Below are 23,006 nucleotides of genomic sequence, written 5' to 3' on the forward strand. Positions count from 1 at the left end.
CTTCGGTATAAAGAGCGGGAGCAGTGAGGATCGCTTGTAACGTGAGGGAGCAAAGGATTTGAGTTATTTTTCAAATAGCACGAGCAGAGGGAAGCGGCAATTTAAAAAGCGAGAACACACAGGAGTGGCTGTTTGCAGCACGGCAGCAGAGATGAGCGGGTGTTGAAAGAGCGGGAGCAAGTCTGGGCGGCAGTTTAATAAGGAGGAGCAGAAAGGAGCGGCGGTACCGTTTCCTCGAGCTGTGGCGATTTTCAATAATTCCATCAATGTAATATCTCCAACTTTGCAAATCACACCAAGCTGGGTTGCATTGCGAGCTGCTAGGAGGCTGCAGCGGAATTGGACAGATTAGGTGGATGGCAGATGCCATATAATGAAGATAAGTGTGAGTTTATCCACTTTGGTGGCAAAACCTTGAAGGTAGAATGTTATCTGAATGTTGACCGATTTGTAAAAGCGGAGGGGTATTGAGACCTGGGTATTTTGGTACATCAGTCGTTGAAGTCATTCATACATACAGGTACAGCATGCAGTAAAGGAAGCCAAATGTCAAGTTGGCCTTCATAGCGAGGAGATTAGGGTATCGGAGCATGGAGACTTGTACAGCACCTTGCTGAGACCAGACCTTGAGTATTGTGTGCAGTTATGATCATCTAATCTGAGGAAGCACATTCTTGCTTTTGAGGGAGTGTAGCGAATATTCACGAGATTGATTCCAGGGATGGCAGGACTGACATGAAGAAAGACTGGATCGACTAGGCTTATACTCGCTGGAATTTAGAAGAATGAGAGGGGAGCTCATAGAAACATTTAAAATTTGGTCGGGAATGGACAGGTTTGATGGCGTAAAAAGGTTCCCGCAGTCCGAATAAAGGAAGCCCAGTACCAGCGGTCACTGTCTAAGGATAAAGTGTAAACCATTTAGGACCGACACGAGGAGAATCTTCTTCACTCAGATCATTGTGAACCTGTGGAATTCTGTACCACAGAAAGATGTGGAAGCCAGTTGGATAGATATACTCAAAAGAGAGTGAGATATGGCCCTTACGGCTAAAGTGATCAAGGGGCATGGAGAGAAATCAGGAAGGGGAAGTGAAGTTGCATGCTCAGCCATGATCATATTGAATGGTGGTGCTGGCTGGAAGGGACGAATGGCCTACTCCTGCACCAATTTCTAAGTTTCTATGTTTCTATCTTCAGAATATGAGGTGATTTGTTGTTCTTCGCCTTTTATTAGCAAAAATTAAACACTAATTGCACTATCTTTAAACTTGAATGTGCTCGTAATGTGAGCATTGGTGGTTCAGGGGTAGAGTTCTCTTATGGAAGTATTTCAGAAAGCGTGTATTTCAAAATTAAACTTCCCGACTGTTTCAAGAGCGCACACAGAGAGGAGCGGCTGTTAAATGAGCGGGGGCACAGATATCCTTCGGTATAAAGAGCGGGAGCAGTGAGGATCGCTTGTAACGTGAGGGAGCAAAGGATTTGAGTTATTTTTCAAATAGCACGAGCAGAGGGAAGCGGCAATTTAAAAAGCGTGAACACACAGGAGTGGCTGTTTGCAGCACGGCAGCAGAGATGAGCGGGTGTTGAAAGAGCGGGAGCAAGTCTGGGCGGTAGTTTAATAAGGAGGAGCAGAAAGGAGCGGCGGTACCGTTTCCTCGAGCTGTGGCGATTTTCAATAATTCCATCAATGTAATATCTCCAACTTTGCAAATCACACCAAGCTGGGTTGCATTGCGAGCTGCTAGGAGGCTGCAGCGGAATTGGACAGATTAGGTGGATGGCAGATGCCATATAATGAAGATAAGTGTGAGTTTATCCACTTTGGTGGCAAAATCTTGAAGGTAGAATGTTATCTGAATGTTGACCGATTTGTAAAAGCGGAGGGGTATTGAGACCTGGGTATTTTGGTACATCAGTCGTTGAAGTCATTCATACATACAGGTACAGCATGCAGTAAAGGAAGCCAAATGTCATGCTGGCCTTCATAGCGAGGAGATTAGGGTATCGGAGCATGGAGACTTGTACAGCACCTTGCTGAGACCAGACCTTGAGTATTGTGTGCAGTTATGATCATCTAATCTGAGGAAGGACATTCTTGCTTTTGAGGCAGTGTAGCGAATATTCACCAGATTGATTCCAGGGATGGCAGGACTGACATGAAGAAAGACTGGATCGACTAGGCTTATTCTCGCTGGAATTTAGAAGAATGAGAGGGGAGCTCCAAGAAACATTTAAAATTTGGTCGGGAATGGACAGGTTTGATGGCGTAAAAAGGTTCCCGCAGTCCGAATAAAGGAAGCCCAGTACCAGCGGTCACTGTCTAAGGATAAAGTGTAAACCATTTAGGACCGACACGAGGAGAATCTTCTTCACTCAGATCAATGTGAACCTGTGGAATTCTGTACCACAGAAAGATGTGGAAGCCAGTTGGATAGATATACTCAAAACAGAGTGAGATATGGCCCTTAGGGCTAAAGTGATCAAGGGGCATGGAGAGAAATCAGGAAGGGGAAGTGAAGTTGCATGCTCAGCCATGATCATATTGAATGGTGGTGCTGGCTGGAAGGGACGAATGGCCTACTCCTGCACCTACTTTATAAGTTTCTATGTTTCTATCTTCAGAATATGAGGTGCTTTTTGTTCTTCGCCTTTTATTAACAAAAATTAAACACTAATTTCACTATCTTTAAACTTGAATGTGCTCGTAATGTGAGCATTGATGGTTCAGGGGTAGAATTCTCGCCTCCCACGCGGGAGACCCGGGTTCGATTCCCGGCCAATGCAGTGTTTATGGAAGTATTTCAGAAAGCGTGTATTTAAAAATTAAACTTCCCGACTGTTTCAAGAGCGGACACAGAGAGGAGCGGCTGTTAAATGAGCGTGGGCACAGATATCCTTCGGTATAAAGAGTGGGAGCAGTGAGGATCGCTTGTAACGTGAGGGAGTAAAGGATTTGAGTTATTTTTCAAATAGCACGAGCAGAGGGAAGCGGCAATTTAAAAAGCGAGAACACACAGGAGTGGCTGTTGCAGCACGGCAGCAGAGATGAGCGGGTGTTGAAAGAGCGGGAGCAAGTCTGGGCGGCAGTTTAATAAGGAGGAGCAGAATGGAGCGGCGGTACCGTTTCCTCGAGCTGTGGCGATTTTCAATAATTCCATCAATGTAATATCTCCAACTTTGCAAATCACACCAAGCTGGGTTGCAGTGCGAGCTGCTCGGAGGCTGCAGCGGAATTGGACAGATTAGGTGGATGGCAGATGCCATATAATGAAGATAAGTGTGAGTTTATCCACTTTGGTGGCAAAACCTTGAAGGTAGAATGTTATCTGAATGTTGACCGATTTGTAAAAGCGGAGGGGTATTGAGACCTGGGTATTTTGGTACATCAGTCGTTGAAGTCATTCATACATACAGGTACAGCATGCAGTAAAGGAAGCCAAATGTCATGCTGGCCTTGATAGCGAGGAGATTAGGGTATCGGAGCATGGAGACTTGTACAGCACCTTGCTGAGACCAGACCTTGAGTATTGTGTGCAGTTATGATCATCTAATCTGAGGAAGGACATTCTTGCTTTTGAGGGAGTGTAGCGAATATTCACCAGATTGATTCCAGGGATGGCAGGACTGACATGAAGAAAGACTGGATCGACTAGGCTTATACTCGCTGGAATTTAGAAGAATGAGAGGGGAGCTCCAAGAAACATTTAAAATTTGGTCGGGAATGGACAGGTTTGATGGCGTAAAAAGGTTCCCGCAGTCCGAATAAAGGAAGCCCAGTACCAGCGGTCACTGTCTAAGGATAAAGTGTAAACCATTTAGGACCGACACGAGGAGAATCTTCTTCACTCAGATCAATGTGAACCTGTGGAATTCTGTACCACAGAAAGATGTGGAAGCCAGTTGGATAGATATACTCAAAAGAGAGTGAGATATGGCCCTTAGGGCTAAAGTGATCAAGGGGCATGGAGAGAAATCAGGAAGGGGAAGTGAAGTTGCATGCTCAGCCATGATCATATTGAATGGTGGTGCTGGCTGGAAGGGACGAATGGCCTACTCCTGCACCAATTTCTAAGTTTCTATGTTTCTATCTTCAGAATATGAGGTGATTTGTTGTTCTTCGCCTTTTATTAGCAAAAATTAAACACTAATTGCACTATCTTTAAACTTGAATGTGCTTGTAATGTGAGCATTGGTGGTTCAGGGGTAGAGTTCTCGCTTCCCATGCGGGTGACCTGGGTTCGATTCCCGGCCAATGCAGTGTTTATGGAAGTATTTCAGAAAGCGTGTATTTAAAAATTAAACTTCCCGACTGTTTCAAAGCGTACACAGAGAGGAGCGGCTGTTAAATGAGCGGGGGCACAGATATCCTTCGGTATAAAGAGTGGGAGCAGTGAGGATCGCTTGCAACGTGAGGGACCAAAGGATTTGAGTTATTTTTCAAACAGCACGAGCAGAGGGAAGCGGCAATTTAAAAAGCGAGAACACGCAGGAGTGGCTGTTTGCAGCACGGCAGCAGAGATGAGCGGGTGTTGAAAGAGCGGGAGCAAGTCTGGGCGGCAGTTTAATAAGGAGGAGCAGAAAGGAGCGGCGGTACCGTTTCCTCGAGCTGTGGCGATTTTCAATAATTCCTTCAATGTAACATCTCCAACTTTGCAAATCACACCAAGCTGGGTTGCAGTGCGAGCTGCTCGGAGGCTGCAGAGGGATTGGACAGATTAGGTGGATGGCAGATGCTATGTAATGTAGATAAGTGTGAGTTTATCCACTTTGGTGGCAAAAGCTTGAAGGTAGAATGTTATCTGAATGTTGACCGATTTGTAAAAGCGGAGGGGTATTGAGACCTGGGTATTTTGGTACATCTGTCGTTGAAGTCATTCATACATACAGGTACAGCATGCAGTAAAGGAAGCCAAATGTCATGCTGGCCTTCATAGCGAGGAGATTAGGGTATCGGAGCATGGAGACTTGTACAGCACCTTGCTGAGACCAGACCTTGAGTATTGTGTGCAGTTATGATCATCTAATCTGAGGAAGGACATTCTTGCTTTTGAGGGAGTGTAGCGAATATTCACCAGATTGATTCCAGGGATGGCAGGACTGACATGAAGAAAGACTGGATCGACTCGGTTTACACTCGCTGGAATTTAGAAGAATGAGAGGGGAGCTCATAGAAACATTTAAAATTTGGTCGGAAATGGACAGGTTTGATGGCGTAAAAAGGTCCCCGCAGTCCGAATAAAGGAAGCCCAGTACCAGCGGTCACTGTCTAAGGATAAAGTGTAAACGATTTAGGACCGACACGAGGAGAATCTTCTTCACTCAGATCATTGTGAACCTGTGGAATTCTGTACCACAGAAAGATGTGGAAGCCAGTTGGATAGATATACTCAAAAGAGAGTGAGATATGGCCCTTACGGCTAAAGTGATCAAGGGGCATGGAGAGAAATCAGGAAGGGGAAGTGAAGTTGCATGCACAGCCATGATCATATTGAATGGTGGTGCTGGCTGGAAGGGACGAATGGCCTACTCCTGCACCAATTTCTAAGTTTCTATGTTTCTATCTTCAGAATATGAGATGCTTTGTTGTTCTTCGCCTTTTATTAACAAAAATTAAACACTAATTTCACTATCTTTAAACTTGAATGTGCTCGGAATGTGAGCATTGGTGGTTCAGTAGTAGAATTCTCGCCTCACACGCGGGAGTCCCGGGTTCGAATCCCAGCCAATGCAGTGTTTATGGAAGTATTTCAGAAAGCGTGTATTTAAAAATTAAACTTCCCGACTGTTTCAAGAGCGTGCACAGAGAGGAGCGGCTGTTAAATGAGCGGGGGCACAGATATCCTTCGGTATAAAGAGCGAGAGCAGTGAGGATCGCTTGAAACGTGAGGGAGTGAAGGATTTGAGTTATTTTTCAAATAGCACGAGCAGAGGGAAGCGGCAATTTAAAAAGCGAGAACACACAGGAGTGGCTGTTTGCAGCACGGCAGCAGAGATGAGCGGCTGTTGAAAGAGCGGAAGCAAGTCTGGGCGGCAGTTCAATAAGGAGGAGCAGAAAGGAGCAGCGGTACCGTTTCCTCGAGCTGTGGCGATTTTCAATAATTCCATCAATGTAACATCTCCAACTTTGCAAATCACACCAAGCTGGGTTGCAGTGCGAGCTGCTCGGAGGCTGCAGAGGAATTGGACAAATTAGGTGGATGGCAGATGCCATATAATGAAGATAAGTGTGAGTTTAACCACTTTGGTGGCAAAACCTTGAAGGCAGAATGTTATCTGAATGTTGACCGATTTGTAAAAGCGGAGGGGTATTGAGACCTGGGTATTTTGGTACATCTGTCGTTGAAGTCATTCATACATACAGGTACAGCATGCAGTAAAGGAAGCCAAATGTCATGCTGGCCTTCATAGCGAGGAGATTAGGGTATCGGAGCATGGAGACTTGTACAGCACCTTGCTGAGACCAGACCTTGAGTATTGTGTGCAGTTATGATCATCTAATCTGAGGAAGGACATTCTTGCTTTTGAGGGAGTGTAGCGAATATTCTCCAGATTGATTCCAGGGATGGCAGGACTGACATGAAGAAAGACTGGATCGACTCGGCTTACACTCGCTGGAATTTAGAAGAATGAGAGGGGAGCTCATAGAAACATTTAAAATTTGGTCGGGAATGGACAGGTTTGATGGCGTAAAAAGGTCCCCGCAGTCCGAATAAAGGAAGCCCAGTACCAGCGGTCACTGTCTAAGGATAAAGTGTAAACCATTTAGGACCGACACGAGGAGAAACTTCTTCACTCAGATCATTGTGAACAAGTGGAATTCTGTACCACAGAAAGATGTGGAAGCCAGTTGGATAGATATACTCAAAAGAGAGAGAGATATGGCCCTTACGGCTAAAGTGATCAAGGGGCATGGAGAGAAATCAGGAAGGGGAAGTGAAGTTGCATGCACAGCCATGATCATATTGAATGGTGGTGCTGGCTGGAAGGGACGAATGGCCTACTCCTGCACCAATTTCTAAGTTTCTATGTTTCTATCTTCAGAATATGAGATGCTTTGTTGTTCTTCGCCTTTTATTAACAAAAATTAAACACTAATTTCACTATCTTTAAACCTGAATGTGCTCGCAATGTGAGCATTGGTGGTTCAGTAGTAGAATTCTCGCCTCACACGCGGGAGTCCCGGGTTCGAATCCCAGCCAATGCAGTGTTTATGGAAGTATTTCAGAAAGCGTGTATTTAAAAATTAAACTTCCCGACTGTTTCAAGAGCGTGCACAGAGAGGAGCGGCTGTTAAATGAGCGGGGGCACAGATATCCTTCGGTATAAAGAGCGAGAGCAGTGAGGATCGCTTGAAACGTGAGGGAGTGAAGGATTTGAGTTATTTTTCAAATAGCACGAGCAGAGGGAAGCGGCAATTTAAAAAGCGAGAACACACAGGAGTGGCTGTTTGCAGCACGGCAGCAGAGATGAGCGGCTGTTGAAAGAGCGGAAGCAAGTCTGGGCGGCAGTTCAATAAGGAGGAGCAGAAAGGAGCAGCGGTACCGTTTCCTCGAGCTGTGGCGATTTTCAATAATTCCATCAATGTAACATCTCCAACTTTGCAAATCACACCAAGCTGGGTTGCAGTGCGAGCTGCTCGGAGGCTGCAGAGGAATTGGACAAATTAGGTGGATGGCAGATGCCATATAATGAAGATAAGTGTGAGTTTTACCACTTTGGTGGCAAAACCTTGAAGGCAGAATGTTATCTGAATGTTGACCGATTTGTAAAAGCGGAGGGGTATTGAGACCTAGGTATTTTGGTACATCTGTCGTTGAAGTCATTCATACATACAGGTACAGCATGCAGTGAAGGAAGCCAAATGTCATGCTGGCCTTCATAGCGAGGAGATTAGGGTATCGGAGCATGGAGACTTGTACAGCACCTTGCTGAGACCAGACCTTGAGTATTGTGTGCAGTTATGATCATCTAATCTGAGGAAGGACATTCTTGCTTTTGAGGGAGTGTAGCGAATATTCTCCAGATTGATTCCAGGGATGGCAGGACTGACATGAAGAAAGACTGGATCGACTCGGCTTACACTCGCTGGAATTTAGAAGAATGAGAGGGGAGCTCATAGAAACATTTAAAATTTGGTCGGGAATGGACAGGTTTGATGGCGTAAAAAGGTCCCCGCAGTCCGAATAAAGGAAGCCCAGTACCAGCGGTCACTGTCTAAGGATAAAGTGTAAACCATTTAGGATCGACACGAGGAGAAACTTCTTCACTCAGATCATTGTGAACCTGTGGAATTCTGTACCACAGAAAGATGTGGAAGCCAGTTGGATAGATATACTCAAAAGAGAGAGAGATATGGCCCTTACGGCTAAAGTGATCAAGGGGCATGGAGAGAAATCAGGAAGGGGAAGTGAAGTTGCATGCACAGCCATGATCATATTGAATGGTGGTGCTGGCTGGAAGGGACGAATGGCCTACTCCTGCACCAATTTCTAAGTTTCTATGTTTCTATCTTCAGAATATGAGATGCTTTGTTGTTCTTCGCCTTTTATTAACAAAAATTAAACACTAATTGCACTATCTTTAAACTTGAATGTGCTCGTAATGTGAGCATTGGTGGTTCAGTAGTAGAATTCTCGCCTCACACGCGGGAGTCCCGGGTTCGAATCCCGGCCAATACAGTGTTTATGGAAGTATTTCAGAAAGCGTGTATTTAAAAATTAAACTTCCCGACTGTTTCAACAGCGTACACAGAGAGGAGCGGCTGTTAAATGAGCGGGGGCACAGATATCCTTCTGTATAAAGAGCGGGAGCAGTATGGATCGCTTGTAACGTGAGGGAGTAAAGGATTTGAGTTATTTTTCAAATAGCACGAGCAGAGGGAAGCGGCAATTTAAAAAGCGAGAACACACAGGAGTGGCTGTTTGCAGCACGGCAGCAGAGATGAGCGGGTGTTGAAAGAGCGGGAGCAAGTCTGGGCGGCAGTTTAATAAGGAGGAGCAGAAAGGAGCGGCGGTACCGTTTCCTCGAGCTGTGGCGATTTTCAATAATTCCATCAATGTAACATCTCCAACTTTGCAAATCACACCAAGCTGGGTTGCAGTGCGAGCTGCGAGGAGGCTGCAGAGGAATTGGACAGATTAGGTGGATGGCAGATGCCATATACTGAAGATAAGTGTGAGTTTATCCACTTTGGTGGCAAAACCTTGAAGGTAGAATGTTATCTGAATGTTGACCGATTTGTAAAAGCGGAGGGGTATTGAGACCTGGGTATTTTGGTACATCGGTCGTTGAAGTCATTCATACATACAGGTACAGCATGCAGTAAAGGAAGCCAAATGTCATGCTGGCCTTCATAGCGAGGAGATTAGGGTATCGGAGCATGGAGACTTGTACAGCACCTTGCTGAGACCAGACCTTGAGTATTGTGTGCAGTTATGATCATCTAATCTGAGGAAGGACATTCTTGCTTTTAAGGGAGTGTAGCGAATATTCACCAGATTGATTCCAGGGATGGCAGGACTCACATGAAGAAAGACTGGATCGACTCGGCTTACACTCGCTGGAATTTAGAAGAATGAGAGGGGAGCTCATAGAAACATTTAAAATTTGGTCGGGAATGGACAGGTTTGATGGCGTAAAAAGGTTCCCGCAGTCCGAATAAAGGAAGCCCAGTACCAGCGGTCACTGTCTAAGGAAAAAGTGTAAACCATTTAGGACCGACACGAGGAGAATCTTCTTCACTCAGATCATTGTGAACCTGTGGAATTCTGTACCACAGAAAGATGTGGAAGCCAGTTGGATAGATATACTCAAAAGAGAATGAGATATGGCCCTTCCGGCTAAAGTGATCAAGGGGCATGGAGAGAAATCAGGAAGGGGAAGTGAAGTTGCATGCACAGCCATGATCATATTGAATGGTGGTGCTGGCTGGAAGGGACCAATGGCCTACTGCTGCACCAATTTCTAAGTTTCTATGTTTCTATCTTCAGAATATGAGGTGCTTTGTTGTTCTTCGCCTTTTATTAACAAAAATTAAACACTAATTGCACTATCTTTAAACTTGAATGTGCTCGGAATGTGAGCATTGGTGGTTCAGTAGTAGAATTCTCGCCTCACACGCGGGAGTCCCGGGTTCGAATCCCGGCCAATGCAGTGTTTATGGAAGTATTTCAGAAAGCGTGTATTTAAAAATTAAACTTCCCGACTGTTTCAAGAGCGTACACAGAGAGGAGCGGCTGTTAAATGAGCGGGGGCACAGATATCCTTCGGTATAAAGAGCGGGAGCAGTATGGATCGCTTGTAACGTGAGGGAGTAAAGGATTTGAGTTATTTTTCAAATAGCACGAGCAGAGGGAAGCGGCAATTTAAAAAGCGAGAACACACAGGAGTGGCTGTTTGCAGCACGGCAGCAGAGATGAGCGGGTGTTGAAAGAGCGGGAGCAAGTCTGGGCGGCAGTTTAATAAGGAGGAGCAGAAAGGAGCGGCGGTACCGTTTCCTCGAGCTGTGGCGATTTTCAATAATTCCATCAATGTAACATCTCCAACTTTGCAAATCACACCAAGCTGGGTTGCAGTGCGAGCTGCTCGGAGACTGCAGAGGAATTGGACAGATTCGGTGGATGGCATATGCTATGTAATGTAGATAAGTGTGAGTTTATCCACTTTGGTGGCAAAAGCTTGAAGGTAGAATGTTATCTGAATGTTGACCGATTTGTAAAAGCGGAGGGGTATTGAGACCTGGGTATTTTGGTACATCTGTCGTTGAAGTCATTCATACAGACAGGTACAGCATGCAGAAAAGGAAGCCAAATGTCATGCTGGCCTTCATAGCGAGGAGATTAGGGTATCGGAGCATGGAGACTTGTACAGCACCTTGCTGAGACCAGACCTTGAGTATTGTGTGCAGTTATGATCATCTAATCTGAGGAACTACATTCTTGCTTTTGAGGGAGTGTAGCGAATATTCACCAGATTGATTCCAGGGATGGCAGGACTGACATGAAGAAAGACTGGATCGACTCGGCTTACACTCGCTGGAATTTAGAAGAATGAGAGGGGAGCTCATAGAAACATTTAAAATTTGGTCGGAAATGGACAGGTTTGATGGCGTAAAAAGGTTCCCGCAGTCCGAATATAGGAAGCCCAGTACCAGCGGTCACTGTCTAAGGATAAAGTGTAAACCATTTAGGACCGACACGAGGAGAATCTTCTTCACTCAGATCATTGTGAACCTGTGGAATTCTGTACCACAGAAAGATGTGGAAGCCAGTTGGATAGATATACTCAAAAGAGAGTGAGATATGGCCCTTACGGCTAAAGTGATCAAGGGGCATGGAGAGAAATCAGGAAGGAGAAGTGAATTTGCATGCTCAGCCATGATCATATTGAATGGTGGTGCTGGCTGGAAGGGACGAATGGCCTACTCCTGCACCAATTTCTAAGTTTCTATGTTTCTATCTTCAGAATATGAGATGCTTTGTTGTTCTTCGCCTTTTATTAACAAAAATTAAACACTAATTTCACTATCTTTAAACTTGAATGTGCTCGCAATGTGAGCATTGGTGGTTCAGTAGTAGAATTCTCGCCTCACACGCGGGAGTCCCGGGTTCGAATCCCAGCCAATGCAGTGTTTATGGAAGTATTTCAGAAAGCGTGTATTTAAAAATTAAACTTCCCGACTGTTTCAAGAGCGTGCACAGAGAGGAGCGGCTGTTAAATGAGCGGGGGCACAGATATCCTTCGGTATAAAGAGCGAGAGCAGTGAGGATCGCTTGAAACGTGAGGGAGTGAAGGATTTGAGTTATTTTTCAAATAGCACGAGCAGAGGGAAGCGGCAATTTAAAAAGCGAGAACACACAGGAGTGGCTGTTTGCAGCACGGCAGCAGAGATGAGCGGCTGTTGAAAGAGCGGAAGCAAGTCTGGGCGGCAGTTCAATAAGGAGGAGCAGAAAGGAGCAGCGGTACCGTTTCCTCGAGCTGTGGCGATTTTCAATAATTCCATCAATGTAACATCTCCAACTTTGCAAATCACACCAAGCTGGGTTGCAGTGCGAGCTGCTCGGAGGCTGCAGAGGAATTGGACAAATTAGGTGGATGGCAGATGCCATATAATGAAGATAAGTGTGAGTTTAACCACTTTGGTGGCAAAACCTTGAAGGCAGAATGTTATCTGAATGTTGACCGATTTGTAAAAGCGGAGGGGTATTGAGACCTGGGTATTTTGGTACGTCTGTCGTTGAAGTCATTCATACATACAGGTACAGCATGCAGTAAAGGAAGCCAAATGTCATGCTGGCCTTCATAGCGAGGAGATTAGGGTATCGGAGCATGGAGACTTGTACAGCACCTTGCTGAGACCAGACCTTGAGTATTGTGTGCAGTTATGATCATCTAATCTGAGGAAGGACATTCTTGCTTTTGAGGGAGTGTAGCGAATATTCTCCAGATTGATTCCAGGGATGGCAGGACTGACATGAAGAAAGACTGGATCGACTCGGCTTACACTCGCTGGAATTTAGAAGAATGAGAGGGGAGCTCATAGAAACATTTAAAATTTGGTCGGGAATGGACAGGTTTGATGGCGTAAAAAGGTCCCCGCAGTCCGAATAAAGGAAGCCCAGTACCAGCGGTCACTGTCTAAGGATAAAGTGTAAACCATTTAGGACCGACACGAGGAGAAACTTCTTCACTCAGATCATTGTGAACCAGTGGAATTCTGTACCACAGAAAGATGTGGAAGCCAGTTGGATAGATATACTCAAAAGAGAGAGAGATATGGCCCTTACGGCTAAAGTGATCAAGGGGCATGGAGAGAAATCAGGAAGGGGAAGTGAAGTTGCATGCACAGCCATGATCATATTGAATGGTGGTGCTGGCTGGAAGGGACGAATGGCCTACTCCTGCACCAATTTCTAAGTTTCTATGTTTCTATCTTCAGAATATGAGATGCTTTGTTGTTCTTCGCCTTTTATTAACAAAACTTAAACACTAATTTCACTATCTTTAAACTTGAATGTGCTCGCAATGTGAGCATTGGTGGTTCAGTAGTAGAATTCTCGCGTCACACGCGGGAGTCCCGGGTTCGAATCCCAGCCAATGCAGTGTTTATGGAAGTATTTCAGAAAGCGTGTATTTAAAAATTAAACTTCCCGACTGTTTCAAGAGCGTGCACAGAGAGAAGCGGCTGTTAAATGAGCGGGGGCACAGATATCCTTCGGTATAAAGAGCGAGAGCAGTGAGGATCGCTTGAAACGTGAGGGAGTGAGGGAGTGAAGGATTTGAGTTATTTTTCAAATAGCACGAGCAGAGGGAAGCGGCAATTTAAAAAGCGAGAACACACAGGAGTGGCTGTTTGCAGCACGGCAGCAGAGATGAGCGGCTGTTGAAAGAGCGGAAGCAAGTCTGGGCGGCAGTTCAATAAGGAGGAGCAGAAAGGAGCAGCGGTACCGTTTCCTCGAGCTGTGGCGATTTTCAATAATTCCATCAATGTAACATCTCCAACTTTGCAAATCACACCAAGCTGGGTTGCAGTGCGAGCTGCTCGGAGGCTGCAGAGGAATTGGACAAATTAGGTGGATGGCAGATGCCATATAATGAAGATAAGTGTGAGTTTTACCACTTTGGTGGCAAAACCTTGAAGGCAGAATGTTATCTGAATGTTGACCGATTTGTAAAAGCGGAGGGGTATTGAGACCTGGGTATTTTGGTACATCAGTCGTTGAAGTCATTCATGTCATTCATACATACAGGTACACGTGCAGTAAAGGAAGCCAAATGTCATGCTGGCCTTCATAGCGAGGAGATTAGGGTATCGGAGCATGGAGACTTGTACAGCACCTTGCTGAGACCAGACCTTGAGTATTGTGTGCAGTTATGATCATCTAATCTGAGGAAGGACATTCTTGCTTTTAAGGGAGTGTAGCGAATATTCACCAGATTGATTCCAGGGATGGCAGGACTGACATGAAGAAAGACTGTATCGACTCGGCTTACACTCGCTGGAATTTAGAAGAATGAGAGGGGAGCTCATAGAAACATTTAAAATTTGGTCGGGAATGGACAGGTTTGATGGCGTAAAAAGGTCCCCGCAGTCCGAATAAAGGAAGCCCAGTAACAGCGGTCACTGTCTAAGGATAAAGTGTAAACCATTTAGGACCGACACGAGGAGAATCTTCTTCACTCAGATCATTGTGAACCTGTGGAATTCTGTACCACAGAAAGATGTGGAAGCCAGTTGGATAGATATACTCAAAAGAGAGTGAGATATGGCCCTTACGGCTAAAGTGATCAAGGGGCATGGAGAGAAATCAGGAAGGGGAAGTGAAGTTGCATGCACAGCCATGATCATATTGAATGGTGGTGCTGGCTGGAAGGGACGAATGGCCTACTCCTGCACCAATTTCTAAGTTTCTATGTTTCTATCTTCAGAATATGAGGTGCTTTGTTGTTCTTCGCCTTTTATTAACAAAAATTTAACACTAATTGCACTATCTTTAAACTTGAATGTGCTCGTAATGTGAGCATTGGTGGTTCAGTGGTAAAATTATCGCCTCCCACGCGGGAGTCCCGGGTTCGAATCTCGGCCAATGCAGTGTTTATGGAAGTATTTCAGAAAGCGTGTATTTAAAAATTAAACTTCCCGACTGTTTCAAGAGCGTACACAGAGAGGAGCGGCTGTTAAATGAGCGGGGGCACAGATATCCTTCGGTATAAAGAGCGGGAGCAGTATGGATCGCTTGTAACGTGAGGGAGTAAAGGATTTGAGTTATTTTTCAAATAGCACGAGCAGAGGGAAGCGGCAATTTAAAAAGCGAGAACACACAGGAGTGGCTGTTTGCAGCACGGCAGCAGAGATGAGCGGGTGTTGAAAGAGCGGGAGCAAGTCTGGGCGGCAGTTTAATAAGGAGGAGCAGAAAGGAGCGGCGGTACCGTTTCCTCGAGCTGTGGCGATTTTCAATAATTCCATCAATGTAACATCTCCAACTTTGCAAATCACACCAAGCTGGGTTGCAGTGCGAGCTGCGAGGAGGCTGCAGAGGAATTGGACAGATTAGGTGGATGGCAGATGCCATATACTGAAGATAAGTGTGAGTTTATCCACTTTGGTGGCAAAACCTTGAAGGTAGAATGTTATCTGAATGTTGACCGATTTGTAAAAGCGGAGGGGTATTGAGACCTGGGTATTTTGGTACATCGGTCGTTGAAGTCATTCATACATACAGGTACAGCATGCAGTAAAGGAAGCCAAATGTCATGCTGGCCTTCATAGCGAGGAGATTAGGGTATCGGAGCATGGAGACTTGTACAGCATCTTGCTGAGACCAGACCTTGAGTATTGTGTGCAGTTATGATCATCTAATCTGAGGAAGGACATTCTTGCTTTTAAGGGAGTGTAGCGAATATTCACCAGATTGATTCCAGGGATGGCAGGACTGACATGAAGAAAGACTGGATCGACTAGGCTTACACTCGCTGGAATTTAGAAGAATGAGAGGGGAGCTCATGGAAACATTTAAAATTTGGTCGGGAATGGACAGGTTTGATGGCGTAAAAAGGTTCCCGCAGTCCGAATAAAGGAAGCCCAGTACCAGCGGTCACTGTCTAAGGAAAAAGTGTAAACCATTTAGGACCGACACGAGGAGAATCTTCTTCACTCAGATCATTATGAACCTGTGGAATTCTGTACCACAGAAAGATGTGGAAGCCAGTTGAATAGATATACTCAAAAGAGAGTGAGATATGGCCCTTACGGCTAAAGTGATCAAGGGGCATGGAGAGAAATCAGGATAGGGAAGTGAAGTTGCATGCTCAGGCATGATCATATTGAATGGTGCTGCTGGCTGGAAGGGACGAATGGCCTCCTCCTGCACCAATTTCTAAGTTTCTATGTTTCTATCTTCAGAATATGAGGTGCTTTGTTGTTCTTCGCCTTTTATTAACAAAAATTAAACACTAATTGCACTATCTTTAAACTTGAATGTGCTCGCAATGTGAGCATTGGTGGTTCAGTGGTAGAATTCTCGCCTCCCACGCGGGAGACCCGGGTTCGATTCCCGGCCAATGCAGTGTTTATGGAAGTATTTCAGAAAGCGTGTATTTAAAAATTAAACTTCCCGACTGTTTCAAGAGCGTACACAGAGAGGAGCGGCTGTTAAATGAGCGGGGGCACAGATATCCTTCGGTATAAAGAGCGGGAGCAGTGAGGATCGCTTGTAACGTGAGGGTGTAAAGGATTTGAGTTATTTTTCAAATTGCACGAGCAGAGGGAAGCGGCAATTTAAAAAGCGAGAACACACAGGAGTGGCTGTTTGCAGCACGGCAGCAGAGATGAGCGGGTGTTGAAAGAGCGGGAGCAAGTCTGGGCGGCAGTTTAATAAGGAGGAGCAGAAAGGAGCGGCGGTACCGTTTCCTCGAGCTGTGGCGATTTTCAATAATTCCATCAATGTAACATCTCCAACTTTGCAAATCACACCAAGCTGGGTTGCAGTGCGAGCTGCGAGGAGGCTGCAGAGGAATTGGACAGATTAGGTGGATGGCAGATGCCATATAATGAAGATAAGTGTGAGTTTATCCACTTTGGTGGCAAAACCTTGAAGGTAGAATGTTATCTGAATGTTGACCGATTTGTAAAAGCGGAGGGGTATTGAGACCTGGGTATTTTGGTACATCGGTCGTTGAAGTCATTCATACATACAGGTACAGCATGCAGTAAAGGAAGCCAAATGTCATGCTGGCCTTCATAGCGAGGAGATTAGGGTATCGGAGCATGGAGACTTGTACAGCATCTTGCTGAGACCAGACCTTGAGTATTGTGTGCAGTTATGATCATCTAATCTGAGGAAGGACATTCTTGCTTTTAAGGGAGTGTAGCGAATATTCACCAGATTGATTCCAGGGATGGCAGGACTGACATGAAGAAAGACTGGATCGACTAGGCTTACACTCGCTGGAATTTAGAAGAATGAGAGGGGAGCTCATGGAAACATTTAAAATTTGGTCGGGAATGGACAGGTTTGATGGCGTAAAAAGGTTCCCGCAGTCCGAATAAAGGAAGCCCAGTACCAGCGGTCACTGTCTAAGGAAAAAGTGTAAACCATTTAGGACCGACACGAGGAGAATCTTCTTCACTCAGATCATTATGAACCTGTGGAATTCTGTACCACAGAAAGATGTGGAAGCCAGTTGAATAGATATACTCAAAAGAGAGTGAGATATGGCCCTTACGGCTAAAGTGATCAAGGGGCATGGAGAGAAATCAGGATAGGGAAGTGAAGTTGCATGCTCAGGCATGATCATATTGAATGGTGCTGCTGGCTGGAAGGGACGAATGGCCTCCTCCTGCACCAATTTCTAAGTTTCTATGTTTCTATCTTCAGAATATGAGGTGCTTTGTTGTTCTTCGCCTTTTATTAACAAAAATTAAACACTAATTGCACTATCTTTAAACTTGAATGTGCTCGTAATGTGAGCATTGGTGGTTCAGTGGTAGAATTCTCGCCTCCCACGCGGGAGACCCGGGTTCGATAACCGGCCAATGCAGTGTTTATGAAAGTATTTCAGAAAGCGTGTATTTAAAAATTAAACTTCCCGACTGTTTCAAGAGCGTACACAGAGAGGAGCGGCTGTTAAATGAGCGGGGGCACAGATATCCTTCGGTATAAAGAGCGGGAGCAGTGAGGATCGCTTGTAACGTGAGGGTGTAAAGGATTTGAGTTATTTTTCAAATTGCACGAGCAGAGGGAAGCGGCAATTTAAAAAGCGAGAACACACAGGAGTGGCTGTTTGCAGCACGGCAGCAGAGATGAGCGGGTGTTGAAAGAGCGGGAGCAAGTCTGGGCGGCAGTTTAATAAGGAGGAGCAGAAAGGAGCGGCGGTACCGTTTCCTCGAGCTGTGGCGATTTTCAATAATTCCATCAATGTAACATCTCCAACTTTGCAAATCACACCAAGCTGGGTTGCAGTGCGAGCTGCGAGGAGGCTGCAGAGGAATTGGACAGATTAGGTGGATGGCAGATGCCATATACTGAAGATAAGTGTGAGTTTATCCACTTTGGTGGCAAAACCTTGAAGGTAGAATGTTATCTGAATGTTGACCGATTTGTAAAAGCGGAGGGGTATTGAGACCTGGGTATTTTGGTACATCGGTCGTTGAAGTCATTCATACATACAGGTACAGCATGCAGTAAAGGAAGCCAAATGTCATGCTGGCCTTCATAGCGAGGAGATTAGGGTATCGGAGCATGGAGACTTGTACAGCATCTTGCTGAGACCAGACCTTGAGTATTGTGTGCAGTTATGATCATCTAATCTGAGGAAGGACATTCTTGCTTTTAAGGGAGTGTAGCGAATATTCACCAGATTGATTCCAGGGATGGCAGGACTGACATGAAGAAAGACTGGATCGACTAGGCTTACACTCGCTGGAATTTAGAAGAATGAGAGGGGAGCTCATGGAAACATTTAAAATTTGGTCGGGAATGGACAGGTTTGATGGCGTAAAAAGGTTCCCGCAGTCCGAATAAAGGAAGCCCAGTACCAGCGGTCACTGTCTAAGGAAAAAGTGTAAACCATTTAGGACCGACACGAGGAGAATCTTCTTCACTCAGATCATTATGAACCTGTGGAATTCTGTACCACAGAAAGATGTGGAAGCCAGTTGAATAGATATACTCAAAAGAGAGTGAGATATGGCCCTTACGGCTAAAGTGATCAAGGGGCATGGAGAGAAATCAGGATAGGGAAGTGAAGTTGCATGCTCAGGCATGATCATATTGAATGGTGCTGCTGGCTGGAAGGGACGAATGGCCTCCTCCTGCACCAATTTCTAAGTTTCTATGTTTCTATCTTCAGAATATGAGGTGCTTTGTTGTTCTTCGCCTTTTATTAACAAAAATTAAACACTAATTGCACTATCTTTAAACTTGAATGTGCTCGTAATGTGAGCATTGGTGGTTCAGTGGTAGAATTCTCGCCTCCCACGCGGGAGACCCGGGTTCGATTCCCGGCCAATGCAGTGTTTATGGAAGTATTTCAGAAAGCGTGTATTTAAAAATTAAACTTCCCGACTGTTTCAAGAGCGTACACAGAGAGGAGCGGCTGTTCAATGAGCGGGGGCACAGATATCCTTCGGTATAAAGAGCGGGAGCAGTGAGGATCGCTTGTAACGTGAGGGTGTAAAGGATTTGAGTTATTTTTCAAATTGCACGAGCAGAGGGAAGCGGCAATTTAAAAAGCGAGAACACACAGGAGTGGCTGTTTGCAGCACGGCAGCAGAGATGAGCGGGTGTTGAAAGAGCGGGAGCAAGTCTGGGCGGCAGTTTAATAAGGAGGAGCAGAAAGGAGCGGCGGTACCGTTTCCTCGAGCTGTGGCGATTTTCAATAATTCCATCAATGTAACATCTCCAACTTTGCAAATCACACCAAGCTGGGTTGCAGTGCGAGCTGCGAGGAGGCTGCAGAGGAATTGGACAGATTAGGTGGATGGCAGATGCCATATAATGAAGATAAGTGTGAGTTTATCCACTTTGGTGGCAAAACCTTGAAGGTAGAATGTTATCTGAATGTTGACCGATTTGTAAAAGCGGAGGGGTATTGAGACCTGGGTATTTTGGTACATCGGTCGTTGAAGTCATTCATACATACAGGTACAGCATGCAGTAAAGGAAGCCAAATGTCATGCTGGCCTTCATAGCGAGGAGATTAGGGTATCGGAGCATGGAGACTTGTACAGCATCTTGCTGAGACCAGACCTTGAGTATTGTGTGCAGTTATGATCATCTAATCTGAGGAAGGACATTCTTGCTTTTAAGGGAGTGTAGCGAATATTCACCAGATTGATTCCAGGGATGGCAGGACTGACATGAAGAAAGACTGGATCGACTAGGCTTACACTCGCTGGAATTTAGAAGAATGAGAGGGGAGCTCATGGAAACATTTAAAATTTGGTCGGGAATGGACAGGTTTGATGGCGTAAAAAGGTTCCCGCAGTCCGAATAAAGGAAGCCCAGTACCAGCGGTCACTGTCTAAGGAAAAAGTGTAAACCATTTAGGACCGAGACGAGGAGAATCTTCTTCACTCAGATCATTATGAACCTGTGGAATTCTGTACCACAGAAAGATGTGGAAGCCAGTTGGATAGATATACTCAAAAGAGAGTGAGATATGGCCCTTACGGCTAAAGTGATCAAGGGGCATGGAGAGAAATCAGGATAGGGAAGTGAAGTTGCATGCTCAGGCATGATCATATTGAATGGTGCTGCTGGCTGGAAGGGACGAATGGCCTCCTCCTGCACCAATTTCTAAGTTTCTATGTTTCTATCTTCAGAATATGAGGTGCTTTGTTGTTCTTCGCCTTTTATTAACAAAAATTAAACACTAATTGCACTATCTTTAAACTTGAATGTGCTCGTAATGTGAGCATTGGTGGTTCAGTGGTAGAATTCTCGCCTCCCACGCGGGAGACCCGGGTTCGATTCCCGGCCAATGCAGTGTTTATGGAAGTATTTCAGAAAGCGTGTATTTAAAAATTAAACTTCCCGACTGTTTCAAGAGCGTACACAGAGAGGAGCGGCTGTTAAATGAGCGGGGGCACAGATATCCTTCGGTATAAAGAGCGGGAGCAGTGAGGATCGCTTGTAACGTGAGGGTGTAAAGGATTTGAGTTATTTTTCAAATTGCACGAGCAGAGGGAAGCGGCAATTTAAAAAGCGAGAACACACAGGAGTGGCTGTTTGCAGCACGGCAGCAGAGATGAGCGGGTGTTGAAAGAGCGGGAGCAAGTCTGGGCGGCAGTTTAATAAGGAGGAGCAGAGAGGAGCGGCGGTACCGTTTCCTCGAGCTGTGGCGATTTTCAATCATTCCATCAATGCAATATCTCCAACTTTGCAAATCACACCAAGCTGGGTTGCAGTGCGAGCTGCTAGGAGGCTGCAGCGGAATTGGACAGATTAGGTGGATGGCAGATGCCATATAATGAAGATAAGTGTGAGTTTATCCACTTTGGTGGCAAAACCTTGAAGGTAGAATGTTATCTGAATGTTGACCGATTTGTAAAAGCGGAGGGGTATTGAGACCTGGGTATTTTGGTACATCAGTCGTTGAAGTCATTCATACATACAGGTACAGCATGCAGTAAAAGAAGCCAAATGTCATGCTGGCCTTGATAGCGAGGAGATTAGGGTATCGGAGCATGGAGACTTGTACAGCACCTTGCTGAGACCAGACCTTGAGTATTGTGTGCAGTTATGATCATCTAATCTGAGGAAGCACATTCTTGCTTTTGAGGGAGTGTAGCGAATATTCACCAGATTGATTCCAGGGATGGCAGGACTGACATGAAGAAAGACTGGATCGACTAGGCTTATTCTCGCTGGAATTTAGAAGAATGAGAGGGGAGCTCCAAGAAACATTTAAAATTTGGTCGGGAATGGACAGGTTTGATGGCGTAAAAAGGTTCCCGCAGTCCGAATAAAGGAAGCCCAGTACCAGCGGTCACTGTCTAAGGATAAAGTGTAAACCATTTAGGACCGACACGAGGAGAATCTTCTTCACTCAGATCAATGTGAACCTGTGGAATTCTGTACCACAGAAAGATGTGGAAGCCAGTTGGATAGATATACTCAAAAGAGAGTGAGATATGGCCCTTAGGGCTAAAGTGATCAAGGGGCATGGAGAGAAATCAGGAAGGGGAAGTGAAGTTGCATGCTCAGCCATGATCATATTGAATGGTGGTGCTGGCTGGAAGGGACGAATGGCCTACTCCTGCACCAATTTCTAAGTTTCTATGTTTCTATCTTCAGAATATGAGGTGATTTGTTGTTCTTCGCCTTTTATTAGCAAAAATTAAACACTAATTGCACTATCTTTAAACTTGAATGTGCTCGTAATGTCAGCATTGGTGGTTCAGGGGTAGAGTTCTCGCCTCCCACGCGGGAGACCCGGGTTCGATTCCCGGCCAATGCAGTGTTTATGGAAGTATTTCAAAAAGCGTGTATTTCAAAATTAAACTTCCCGACTGTTTCAAGAGCGCACACAGAGAGGAGCGGCTGTTAAATGAGCGGGGGCACAGATATCCTTCGGTCTAAAGAGCGGGAGCAGTGAGGATCGCTTGTAACTTGAGGGAGCAAAGGATTTGAGTTATTTTTCAAATAGCACGAGCAGAGGGAAGCGGCAATTTAAAAAGCGAGAACACACAGGACTGGCTGTTTGCAGCATGGCAGCAGAGATGAGTGGGTGTTGAAAGAGCGGGAGCAAGTCTGGACGGCAGTTTAATAAGGAGGAGCAGAAAGGAGCGGCGGTACCGTTTCCTCGAGCTGTGGCGATTTTCAATAATTCCATCAATGTAACATCTCCAACTTTGCAAATCACACCAAGCTGGGTTGCATTGCGAGCTGCTAGGAGGCTGCAGCGGAATTGGACAGATTAGGTGGATGACAGATGCCATATAATGAAGATAAGTGTGAGTTTATCCACTTTGGTGGCAAAACCTTGAAGGTAGAATGTTATCTGAATGTTGACCGATTTGTAAAAGCGGAGGGGTATTGAGACCTGTGTATTTTGGTACATCAGTCGTTGAAGTCATTCATACATACAGGTACAGCATGCAGTAAAGGAAGCCAAATGTCATGCTGGCCTTCATAGCGAGGAGATTAGGGTATCGGAGCATGGAGACTTGTACAGCACCTTGCTGAGACCAGACCTTGAGTATTGTGTGCAGTTATGATCATCTAATCTGAGGAAGGACATTCTTGCTTTTGAGGGAGTGTAGCGAATATTCACCAGATTGATTCCAGGGATTGCAGGACTGACATGAAGAAAGACTGGATCGACTAGGCTTATACTCGCTGGAATTTAGAAGAATGAGAGGGGAGCTCCAAGAAACATTTCAAATTTGGTCGGGAATGGACAGGTTTGATGGCGTAAAAAGGTTCCCGCAGTCCGAATAAAGGAAGCCCAGTACCAGCGGTCACTGTCTAAGGATAAAGTGTAAACCATTTAGGACC

General features: G+C 45.4%; 14 non-coding genes across 14 annotated transcripts; all 14 read left to right on the forward strand.

Annotated features, from left to right (window-relative positions):
* Positions 1 to 2,719: 2,719 nt before the first annotated feature.
* On the forward strand, positions 2,720 to 2,790 carry trnag-ccc (transfer RNA glycine (anticodon CCC)). Its single transcript has one exon. It is a non-coding gene; the product is annotated as a tRNA-Gly (tRNA).
* Positions 2,791 to 4,192: 1,402 nt separating this feature from the next.
* Positions 4,193 to 4,263, forward strand: trnag-ccc (transfer RNA glycine (anticodon CCC)). Its single transcript has one exon. It is a non-coding gene; the product is annotated as a tRNA-Gly (tRNA).
* Positions 4,264 to 5,665: 1,402 nt separating this feature from the next.
* trnav-cac (transfer RNA valine (anticodon CAC)) lies at positions 5,666 to 5,736 on the forward strand. Its single transcript has one exon. It is a non-coding gene; the product is annotated as a tRNA-Val (tRNA).
* Positions 5,737 to 7,139: 1,403 nt separating this feature from the next.
* On the forward strand, positions 7,140 to 7,210 carry trnav-cac (transfer RNA valine (anticodon CAC)). Its single transcript has one exon. It is a non-coding gene; the product is annotated as a tRNA-Val (tRNA).
* Positions 7,211 to 8,613: 1,403 nt separating this feature from the next.
* Positions 8,614 to 8,684, forward strand: trnav-cac (transfer RNA valine (anticodon CAC)). The gene has a single exon. It is a non-coding gene; the product is annotated as a tRNA-Val (tRNA).
* A 1,403-nt stretch (positions 8,685 to 10,087) lies between these two features.
* trnav-cac (transfer RNA valine (anticodon CAC)) lies at positions 10,088 to 10,158 on the forward strand. The gene has a single exon. It is a non-coding gene; the product is annotated as a tRNA-Val (tRNA).
* A 1,403-nt stretch (positions 10,159 to 11,561) lies between these two features.
* Positions 11,562 to 11,632, forward strand: trnav-cac (transfer RNA valine (anticodon CAC)). Its single transcript has one exon. It is a non-coding gene; the product is annotated as a tRNA-Val (tRNA).
* Positions 11,633 to 13,035: 1,403 nt separating this feature from the next.
* Positions 13,036 to 13,106, forward strand: trnav-cac (transfer RNA valine (anticodon CAC)). The gene has a single exon. It is a non-coding gene; the product is annotated as a tRNA-Val (tRNA).
* Positions 13,107 to 14,525: 1,419 nt separating this feature from the next.
* On the forward strand, positions 14,526 to 14,596 carry trnag-ccc (transfer RNA glycine (anticodon CCC)). Its single transcript has one exon. It is a non-coding gene; the product is annotated as a tRNA-Gly (tRNA).
* A 1,403-nt stretch (positions 14,597 to 15,999) lies between these two features.
* trnag-ccc (transfer RNA glycine (anticodon CCC)) lies at positions 16,000 to 16,070 on the forward strand. Its single transcript has one exon. It is a non-coding gene; the product is annotated as a tRNA-Gly (tRNA).
* A 1,403-nt stretch (positions 16,071 to 17,473) lies between these two features.
* Positions 17,474 to 17,544, forward strand: trnag-ccc (transfer RNA glycine (anticodon CCC)). The gene has a single exon. It is a non-coding gene; the product is annotated as a tRNA-Gly (tRNA).
* Positions 17,545 to 18,947: 1,403 nt separating this feature from the next.
* On the forward strand, positions 18,948 to 19,018 carry trnag-ccc (transfer RNA glycine (anticodon CCC)). The gene has a single exon. It is a non-coding gene; the product is annotated as a tRNA-Gly (tRNA).
* Positions 19,019 to 20,421: 1,403 nt separating this feature from the next.
* On the forward strand, positions 20,422 to 20,492 carry trnag-ccc (transfer RNA glycine (anticodon CCC)). The gene has a single exon. It is a non-coding gene; the product is annotated as a tRNA-Gly (tRNA).
* A 1,403-nt stretch (positions 20,493 to 21,895) lies between these two features.
* On the forward strand, positions 21,896 to 21,966 carry trnag-ccc (transfer RNA glycine (anticodon CCC)). Its single transcript has one exon. It is a non-coding gene; the product is annotated as a tRNA-Gly (tRNA).
* Positions 21,967 to 23,006: the final 1,040 nt, after the last annotated feature.

The sequence above is a fragment of the Pristiophorus japonicus genome, chromosome 25 (assembly GCF_044704955.1).
Source record: "Pristiophorus japonicus isolate sPriJap1 chromosome 25, sPriJap1.hap1, whole genome shotgun sequence".
NCBI lineage: Eukaryota > Metazoa > Chordata > Chondrichthyes > Pristiophoridae > Pristiophorus > Pristiophorus japonicus.